Genomic DNA, 10317 nt, shown 5'->3' with positions numbered 1-10317 from the left:
TCAAAAACTTACGGCATGGCTGCTTTCCCAGTTCCCTGAAGTATCCCCTGACCAAATTAATGATTATCGGTTTTGGACCCAGGTTTGCTCAAAATTAGACGAATTAGGCCGATCAGGGGATTCTTCACTTTCAAAAATAACATTTTGGAGTGTGCAAATTCAAAAAATTTTAAAATCACGTGTGGAACTGAGGAGGCAGCCATCCCAAGCCAGTTTGAACCCCAGTTTGCCCTGTTCTTCCCATACTACCCCTTCTCCCTCTCCTGCTCTCCCGAAAACTGGGATTTTGAGGGGGGCAGACCGCGACAGCACCGCGCAGGGTCTTTACCATCTCCCTGGCTCTCCTCAAAAGTCCCAAACCCCCCGCCTGAGGAGTTCTGGCCAAACTTCTCGGGACTCTCCCTGTTCCCCTTTTTCCCCAGTTCGTAAGTCCCCAGTTTCTAAACGTTCAGTTAAATTTAATCTCCCACCCTCTGACTTTTCACAAGATGGCTCCCGTGGAGCCCAAAGTGGCGTGGACCGCACGGCACGTCCCGCCAAAACCCTTTCTTCTCCCCACAATCCCTTTCGCTCCCTAAACAACCCCTTCAATTTTCCAGACTCCTCCCCTTACCCCTCCTCTATCTCTCCTACCACCCCACCCCCGTCTCCTCCCATTTCTCCTCCCTCCGCGACTCCTCCTCCTCCAGTGTCGGTTCTGCCCTCCTACCACGCCCTGGAGGCGGAGACGAAAATACCATCTCCGCCCCCATCCCAGGCCACTCCTCTTCCTCTCCCAGTTCCGGTTCCCACGCTCCCCCTTCCAATTCCCACGCTCAAGCGGGTGCTGGGGGGGGGGGGCTGGGGGCCGGGGGCCGCAACCCCCCCCCCAAGGGGGGGGGGGGGGGGGGGGGGGCTGGGGGCCGGGGTCCGGAGCTGATCCCTGTTATATCGGCGGCTCCAGTCACTTACCATCCAGAGAGGGAGGGAGGGGCCCAAGTCCAATGGACCCCGTTCCCACACCAGGTCATCAAGCAGTTGTGTAAGGCCCAAAAGGATTACTCCCGTGAGAGCGAGTACTTCCGGGGAATCCTGAGGACCACACTCTCTGATTTGGTGGTCACCCCTGCGGATCTGCGGCGACTTTTTTCATGCCTTCTGAATCCCACAGAGTACATCATGTGGGAAAGTGCGTGGAAAAAAGAAGTTGTCAAGTTATTACCGTCTTTATGGGAAAATCCACGCACCGCCGCAGATCTGCAAGGGGGAAAAATATCCAATGACCACCTGTATGGGATGGGGAGTTGGGGGGATGGGCATTCCCAGGCGTGGTACATCCCCGAGGAGGTACTGAAGGAAAGCGCCAAGGCGGCCGAAAGAGCCTTCTTCGGTTTGCAATCCCCTTCCATCCCTCTTTTAACTTATTCCAAAATTATCCAGTCCTCTAACGAATCGTTTGTTGTTTTCGTTGAGCGCCGCCGCCAGGCAATTGAATTGCAGGTCCAGCTTGGATGGAAATCCTTACTGAGGTGGCGGCAGCAAATGCCAACTCCGCCTGCAAAGCCGCCATCCTCAGCTTGCCTCTGGACCCACCTCCCACTTTACAACAAATGTTGGAGGTCTGCACCAGGAAAGTTTCCATCCCGGCAGAGGAGCTCGACTCCAAGCACCGAACACCTTCCCGGAAAATTGCGTTAGTGGACACAGAAGAGATCGCTGCCGTTTCAACCCCTTCGACCCCTAGCCACCCTTCAACTACCCCAAGGGCGCCGCGCAGGACCGCCGATCCCTGTCACGTGTGCAGGAGAACTGGCCACTGGATGCCAGACTGTCCCCTGAGGCAGGAATTCATAGACTTTAAAAAGAAGCAAAGACCTCAGGGGAACACTCAGCAAAAAAACTAGGAGTCGAGCGCGATTCCTCCTTGCGCCAAGATACAAATAGGGCAGGCTCATTTACATCCCGTGGAGGGGGGCGAAAAAGGGGGGAGAGTCCCGACAGAGCTTGCCTGATGCCACAGTTTCACCGGACTTGACCCATTCTCCTTTAACTCATCATACTCAGGCTATACCCAGATCCATTTTAACAACATTTTCTAAAATTTCTCCCTTCAGGTTGCAGCTGACCGAGTCTTTACATCTTCGCGACTCAAGTTTCCACTTCGTCTCAGTGTGCCCTGAAGTGACAGGTACTTGGAGTCGGATCAGATGTAAGTACATCGTGGTCAGAGACACCAAACACACCCCACTTGACATCAACATTGTCCCAGGTCTCATAACTTCAGACCTGGGGCAATTTTCTCTTGGACTGTACTGCATTCGCCCTCCCACCTTTTTGCCTCAGGGACAAATCGTGGCACAAGCCATTCCTGTCCCTGAGTTGACCTGGGACCCAGAGCTGCCAAAACCTCGACAACAGACAGCTTTACCTGCGGTAGCCTGGGCCCAGGTCCTGAGCCGAGAAAAACCACGTATCACCTGCAGCTTGCAAAAAGGTGGGGACCAAAAGCTATTACAAGGGCTTTTGGATACTGGGGCAGATGTGACAATCATTCCCTCCAGGGAGTGGCCGTCACATTGGGAATTGCAAGATGTGGCTGGACGAGTCCAGGGTGTTGGGGGCATCCAATTGGCCAAACAGTCACGGAGCATTGTGCAAATTAAGGGGCCAGATGGGCAATTGGCTTCAGTATGCCCGTTTGTTTTAGATTACACGGAACCCCTGTCCGGGAGAGACCTCCTTGCCCAATGGGGAGCCAGAATTGACCTTCCATCGGCTCCCCAGGTTTCTCGGGCAGCGGTCACTGAAGAGCGCCCTACCCAAAAACTGAATTGGAAGACCGATACGCCAGTGTGGGTAGAGCAGTGGCCGCCCTCTAAACAAAAACTGAAGGCGCTCCAGGAGCTCGTGGATGAGCAGCTGCTGAAGGGCAACCTGGTAGAGACCACGTCCCCATGGAACTCCCCAGTGTTTGTCATAAAGAAACCCAACAAAGATAAGTGGCGGCTCCTCTACGACCTCTGACAAATAAATAATGTAATTGAAGACATGGGTCCTCTCCAACCGGGGATGCCGTCCCCAACGATGCTCCCCCAAAATTGGCAATTGGCAGTCATTGACATCAAGGACTGTTTCTTTCAAATTCCCCTTCACCCTGACGATGCTCCACGTTTTGCCTTCTCGGTTCCTACCATCAACCAGGAAGCCCCAAGGAAGAGATACCATTGGCGTGTTCTTCCTCAAGGCATGAAGAACAGCCCGGTCATCTGCCAATGGTACGTCTCTTCCTTGCTGTCCCCAGTGCGGGAGGCAGCGAGAGAGTTGATTATTTACCACTACATGGATGACATCCTGGTGTGTGCTCCGGCTGATGATGTGCTTACAAACACGCTTGACCTGACAATCAGTTCATTGATTGCTGCAGGGTTCGAGCTCCAAGAAGATAAGATTCAGCGGATGCCACCCTGGAAGTACCTGGGTCTTGAAATTGGCAAACGCACTATTGTGCCTCAAAAAATTTCAATTAGAAACAACATTCGGACCCTATCTGATGTCCAACAACTGTGTGGGTCTTTGAATTGGGTAAGACCTTGGCTGGGCATTTCCACCGGCAACCTAGCCCCCCTTTTCAATTTATTGAAAGGGGGAGAGGAGCTCAGTTCTCCTAGGTCCCTTACCCAAGAGGCACGAGCTGCGCTGGAGAAAATCCAGAATTCCATCTCTGCCAGGCAGGCCCATCGTTACCATCCGGGCCTGCCATTCAAATTCATCATTTTAGGGAAACTGCCACACCTCCATGGGGTGATTTTTCAGTGGGACAAAACAGCAAAAACGGATCAAGGAACTAAGGACCCCCTCTTGATCATAGAGTGGGTGTTCCTTAGTCACCATAGGTCCAAAAGAATGACACGGCCACAGGAGCTGGTGGCGGAACTGATCCGCAAGGCTAGGTTGCGGATCAGGGAGCTGGCAGGTCAGGATTTTGACTGCATCCACATTCCAGTTCAATTAAATTCGGGCCAAATTTCTAAAGCAATGTTGGAACACCTGCTTCAGGAAAACGAAGCCTTGCAGTTTGCGTTGGATAGCTACACCGGCCAAATTTTGATCCACCGGCTGGCCCACAAAATTTTTAATCCGGATGCTCAATTCTCGTTATCTTTAAAAAGTGTTCAGAGTAGAACTTCTTTGAAGGCTTTGACTGTGTTTACTGACGCGTCTGGAGCATCCCACAAGTCAGTGATGACTTGGAAGGATCCTCAAACTCAGCGGTGGGAGGCGGAAGTTACTGAGGTTGAAGGATCACCTCAAGTACCTGAGTTGGACGCAGTCGTCAGAGCCTTTGAGAAGTTCCCTGAACCATTCAATCTGGTCACCGATTCGTCTTACGTTGCCGGTGTAGTATCCAGAGCAGAAAACGCAATATTGCAAGAGGTGTCCAACATGGCGCTGTTTAACTTGCTCTCAAAGCTTGTCGATCTAGTCTCCCACCAAGAGCAACCATTTTTTGTGATGCATATCAGATCCCACACCAACCTGCCGGGATTCATCGTGGAGGGGAACCGTAGAGCTGATGCTCTAGCCGCCCCCATCCAGGTGGCCCTGCTCCCAGATGTGTTCCAACAAGCGAAGATTAGCCACCAGCTTTTCCATCAGAACGCGCCTGGCCTGGTTCGCCAATTCAATCTTAGTCGTGAACAGGCCAGGGCGATTGTGGCCACATGTCCCCAGTGCCAGTCGTACCAACTAACTGTCGTAAACCTAGGCACTAACCCCAGAGGCCTCAGCAGCTGTGAGGTGTGGCAGATGGATGTCACCCATTTCCCGGAATTTGGCAAACTTAGTTATGTCCATGTGTCCGTGGACACTTTCTCTGGTGCAGTTTATGCCTCTGCCCATACAGGGGAGAAAGCAGTTGATACCAAAAAACATCTTCTTTTAGCTTTCTCCGTGTTGGACATCAAAACGGACAATGGCCCAGCGTATAAGTCCAGGGAATTCAGGAGCTTCCTGCAGCAACGGGGAATAGAGCGTAAGACCGGCATCCCCTATTCCCCGACAGGCCAAGCGGTGGTGGAGAGGACCCATCAGAGCCTGAAAAAGGTCCTACAACGTCAGGGTTCGGCAATGAAGATGGAGCCTCCCCAGGTCCAACTCGCAAGAGCACTTTGTACTATCAATTTTTTAAACTGCTCTTTCGACAACCTTAATCCACCCATCATCCGTCACTTTGGGCACAATGAGAAGCTGCAACCAAGGGACAGGCCTCCGGTCCTTATAAAGGATCCGGAGACCTGGAAGTTGGAGAGACCCTTTGATTTAGTTACCTGGGGGAGGGGATACGCTTGCGTGTCTACTCCCTCAGGCCTGAAGTGGGTCCCCTCCAAATGGGTCAGGCCCTTTACTCCTCGGAAGTCAAAAACACCCCGAACTGTGGCACAGGTGGAAGAAGCCTGTTGGAGGAGGAGGCGTAAACCATTTTCTGGAGATCTGGACCTCCTCCCGGGGCAGAACCTTTAACCTTGACCTTTGATTTTCCCTGATGTTTTCCTTTTTCTTTCATTATAGAGATACTCACCCGATGGCCTCCATCCCCATCACTGTCACTACCTTCATCATCCTCCTATGGTCCATGTTTCCACCAGCGAGCCTGTGGATCATCCCCCAGCCGAAACACAACGTATGGAAAGTGCTCGCCAAGGCCCTCGGCCAGGACCAACTGTGCTTGACCACCACCTCAGCAGCAGACCCCTTGTCGACCTGCCTTGTGGGGATCCCTTCCAACCCAGATGAGTTTCCTCCCCCACTTGACTCCTCCCTAAGCCCCTTCTCCCATCGGAATACCCTATACCCCCCAGGAGTCAACCCCAATCTTATGTGGAGACGCTTTATTTCTAAGTTAAATATTTCAGAATCCGATCCAGTTGAATTTAAGTTGCTCGGCTCCGCTCCAGCTCCCGTTTGTGTTGAGTTTGTGTCCTCCCCTGACCCTAAACAAAAACCCTACCTCCCTGTCATCCTACCTAATCAAGCATACTCAACTGGAAATTGGTGCTCCTCTGTTGCCCATATCACCACTACCCCAACCTACGATGAAAAGCCCAGATCTCTTCCTTGAGGAATCTTTTTCATTTGCGGAGACCGAGCATGGGCAGGCATCCCCTCTCGCCTTATAGGAGGCCCGTGTTCTTTTGGAAAGCTGATGCTGTTTACACCCGATACCCAAATTGCTAATTGGAAAACAATGATGGTCACACGCAATTCGGCCCGCTCGAAAAGAGACCTAAAAGAATTAGATTCACAGTGTGACTCCGAAATTACCCATTGGTCGATCCCAGAAGGTGTCGCTTGGACGGTATTTTTGCCCTGGGTGTCCATAGCGAAATCTCTAGGTAAATTGGCCCACCTAGAGTGTTGGGTTGCTAAACAAGCCAATTTAACCTCAGATGTTCTTAGCGACCTCCTATCAGACGAAGAAATAACAAGGCGGGCGATGCTCCAAAATAGAGCAGCTATCCATTTCCTGCTGTTGCTGCACGACCATCAGTGCGAGGAGTTTGAGGAGCTCTGCTGTCTGAACTTATCGTCCAAGGCCGAGGATGCCAGAAATTCCATCAAGAAAATGAAGGATATGCTACATGACATAAAACAAGGAACATCGGACTGGCTGGGGGACATCTTTTCGGGGTGGGGGATCTCGGGTTGGGCCAGCTCCATTTTTAAGATGGTGCTTTTAGTTCTCTTTATTTTATTAGTGATTTTAATTGTTGCTTCTATTCTGTGGAAAATTTTACAAAGATTAGTTTATAAGTTGATCTCCCCCGTCAACGTCAACCAAGTGGTGGCTGAGGAAATTGAAGATGGGTACCAACTAGGAAGTGAGGAAGGAGAAGATGAAGGAACATCTGTTCCTCCCAGCCACCCTTGGATTGAAGATTTTGATGTGAACTCTGAATGCAGTTTTTAAGTTATGCATATTTTTCTTTTAAATAAAAAAGGGGGAGATGTTGTATTGTGTTTTGTTATGCTGTATTCCAATTTGGTTTGTTCCTTACACCCCTTTCTGTTGTAATGGTTCTGCCCTGGCTCTCTCTCTCCTTGATCGCCCCGTCTGTCACCTCTCTCCTCCCTGTTACCCCTAGTAACCAATGTATCCATTCCCTCAGTCCCTCCCTGGTTCCCTGTCTGTCACTCGGTGCCCCAACCCTTCTGTCTAGAATCTTCCATCCTGGGCATCGAGTGATTGGATCAGGGGCCAGGACTCCACCCCTGCTCTACCCTCATTGGTTTTCCCTATGTGTCTGTTATCCTACCACCACACCCACCTTTTCTCTGATTTGCTGAAGACCACTTTGCCTCTCTGTATCCGCCCACTTTAAAAACCCAGGTCGGAGCCCAGTTGGCTTGTCTTCAGCTGGTAGGTCCCCTGGGCATTAAACCCAGACTGCACTGGAGTCCGTCTCTTCATTTGCCTCCTGTGGGTTAGCAGCCCTCTGTCTCTTAGCCGCGGATCCTCGTCCCTCAAGGCGAAAGCCTTAGGCGCTCCCCTGACCGAGCCCTGGATCGGGAGAGTGCCCCCGTGCTGCCAGCAGTGCTGGCCGCAGCTAGCCGGGACACACCTTAAGGTCAGCCGCCGCCGCTGCAGCTGGGCATCAAGTGATTGGATCAGGGGCCAGGACTCTGCCCCTGCTCTTCCCCCACTGGTTTTCCCTACATGTCTGTAATCCTTCCACCACTCCCACCTTAATTCCTATTGGCTGAAGACCACCTCAATTCTTTGTACCCACCCCTCTTTATAAACCCAGGTCAGAGCCCAGTTGATTGTCTTCAGCTGGTAGCTCCCCTGGACATTAAACCTGGATTGCGCTACCACTAGAGTCCGTCTCTTTATTGTCTCCTGTGGGATAGCAGCCCTCTCTCTTTTACTGCGGATCCTCATCCCTTAAGGTCAGCCGCCGCCGCTGCAGTGATGCATTTTCCAGAAGCCTAAACACTAAATTGCCACTGAATCAAATGTGTTTAGATTCTGTTTCAGGCACTTTATTCTTTGATCATGCTGTTTTCAATAAATTGAATTCATATCCTTTAAAAGCAAAGTTTGAACAGTGTTTCAGATTCAGCATTCTGCCTTTCAGAATATTGACAGGTTCCATCCTGTATAAGTGAAAAAGAACGTGATATTATACAAGAAACAGTGTTGTGGTGCAGGATTCATTTGGTGTGTTCTGTTACCCCCTAAAGCTATAATGGTTCAGTCCTGGGATCCCCCTCTCCCCCTCCCCTGGAACCTCTCTCTCTGAGAGTGTCAATTCGTTCTCTCCTCCCCTGTTTCCCTGGTTACCTTCTGTCAATCCCTCCCCAAGTTCTGTCCATCACCCACTGTCTCCTTCCCATATTCCAGAAAGTTCTCCTTTCTTCGGTGGGTGATTGGATCGGGAACAAGGGTCCCTCCCTGTCACATTCCCTACTGGCTAGCCGGCATGTTTCTCACGAGTTTGTTCACTCCCCAGTTCTCCCTCATTGGTCAATGTGTCATGTTTCCACCCCCTTTATAAGCTGCTGTATTCCTGCCTCGTGGCCCCTGCTCGGCTGGTGCACCTGGAGTTAACAAAAGGCTCTGGATTTTACCCCCGAGGAGGGTCCCTCTCTTCTTTCTTCTACTTCGCCTGCCTGCTGCTCCCTGCTGCCCCTTGCTGAGGCGCTCCCGGGACGCCCCGGCGCATCTAGGGAGTGCCCCCCCCGGCTGTCGGCTGCCGTGCCTTCAGCTCAGCCAGCGAGACCTCCTCCCTGCCCGAGGGAGTAGAGAAACTCGGACAGCAGCACAGCAAAGTGGTATATAAAAAACCAGTGAGAAAATAAAGAGAGAAAAAATGTTACTCTATTCCGATACTTGCTTGCCAAAGTGTTTCTTGGCAGGTGAAATTCAGGTTTTTACAGACAGCTTTATCAATAATGTTGTAAACGAGAATTCCAATAATCAGGGAGAAGATCACTGTCCCCAACAGAAGCCATGGCACCATCCTGTCAATTTTTACTTTCAGGTAGATGAAGAGCCTATTCCTGAAATTGGCAATTTTTAAGCAATAAAAAGCACAAAGACAGGCAGAAAACCACAAATTAGAACAATTAAAATAGCTATCAATTAAAAAAGCACTATCAAGTATTTGAAGTACGGGATGTACCAGAAGGCAGTAGGGGGAAATTTCTGAGAGAAAGACATATAACACTATTAGGGTGTGAATAGGGCTTTTATTGACAAAGAATTTTTGGAGGTGGTTTAGTGTATCCAAGAAAAAAATATTTTTTAACTTCTATCAGATCTGTATTAGCTGATAAGAACAAATTTGCTTTTGGCTTATGTAAGTGTTTGGGTTGCTTTTTGTTATTGTTTTCTACTTTCTCATGTTTACCATCCTTTCTTTCAGTAAAGATAACCTTCTTCCCTTTAAGCAAAATGAAAGGATAAACTCTTTCTCTAATAATCTTTTATAGTAAACTTCAGGTGAAAATAGTACTTCTTTGTAAACAGAATTTGCACTAACACTTGGTAGGTACCAGGTTCAAACTTTTGCCCTTGTGTATGTCTTTTAGAGATGGAGGAAAAAATTATGTTTTGTCTTCATTTTCTTGGGTCTTAAATATTATTTATTTTATTGCTAAAATAGCAGCTTTTATAGCCCATCAACTTGTCTTTGTTTGCTAACAGAGAAACGTAGCAATCTTGCAGCAAGAAACACCTGAATTTTCACAAAGGCTTCATGTATCAGAGGCAGAGTCCCACACACTGTGCCTGCAGAATGCAGATGGGCTTTCAATGAGATGCAAAAAGATGCTGAAAAAGCCCAGAGACTGCAGAACCAATTAAATGAACTTCAGCATGTAAGTGCATTTGATGTGGAGGTTCTCTTGCTTACAAGTGTTTCTCCTTTTTACACATTTTTTTATTTGTGTTCTTTTGGAAAACAAGCATAAAATGAATTTACTTTCAACAGAATTTTGCAGAAACTCTGCCTTGTAAATGTCACTAAACTAGAAGACAGATGTATTTAGAAATTCCACTGGAGTTTCCTTTTGATTTGTAGAAGGAGGTATCCTGTATAAATTTGAGTCTGGTCTTCAGCAACCTAGGTTTTCCCATTTGTTGGAAATGTTGATGTGATTTATGTATCCTAGAAGAAGTTTTCACTTCAACAGAATGAAGAGGTAATTTTCCTCTTTCTTAAAAAAAAAAAAAAATCCGTAAGCCATTTTAGACTCTGTCTCTCAAAGGTTGTTTCATACCTGTTTTAAACTAGGGCTACAATACTTTAATAGGACTGAGAGGGGTCCAGGAAATTC

The sequence above is a fragment of the Onychostruthus taczanowskii genome, unplaced genomic scaffold (genome assembly GCF_017590055.1).
Source record: "Onychostruthus taczanowskii isolate IOZ18803 unplaced genomic scaffold, ASM1759005v1 scaffold343, whole genome shotgun sequence".
Classification (NCBI taxonomy): Eukaryota; Metazoa; Chordata; class Aves; order Passeriformes; family Passeridae; genus Onychostruthus; species Onychostruthus taczanowskii.
Note: the sequence above shows the minus strand (reverse complement) of the source record.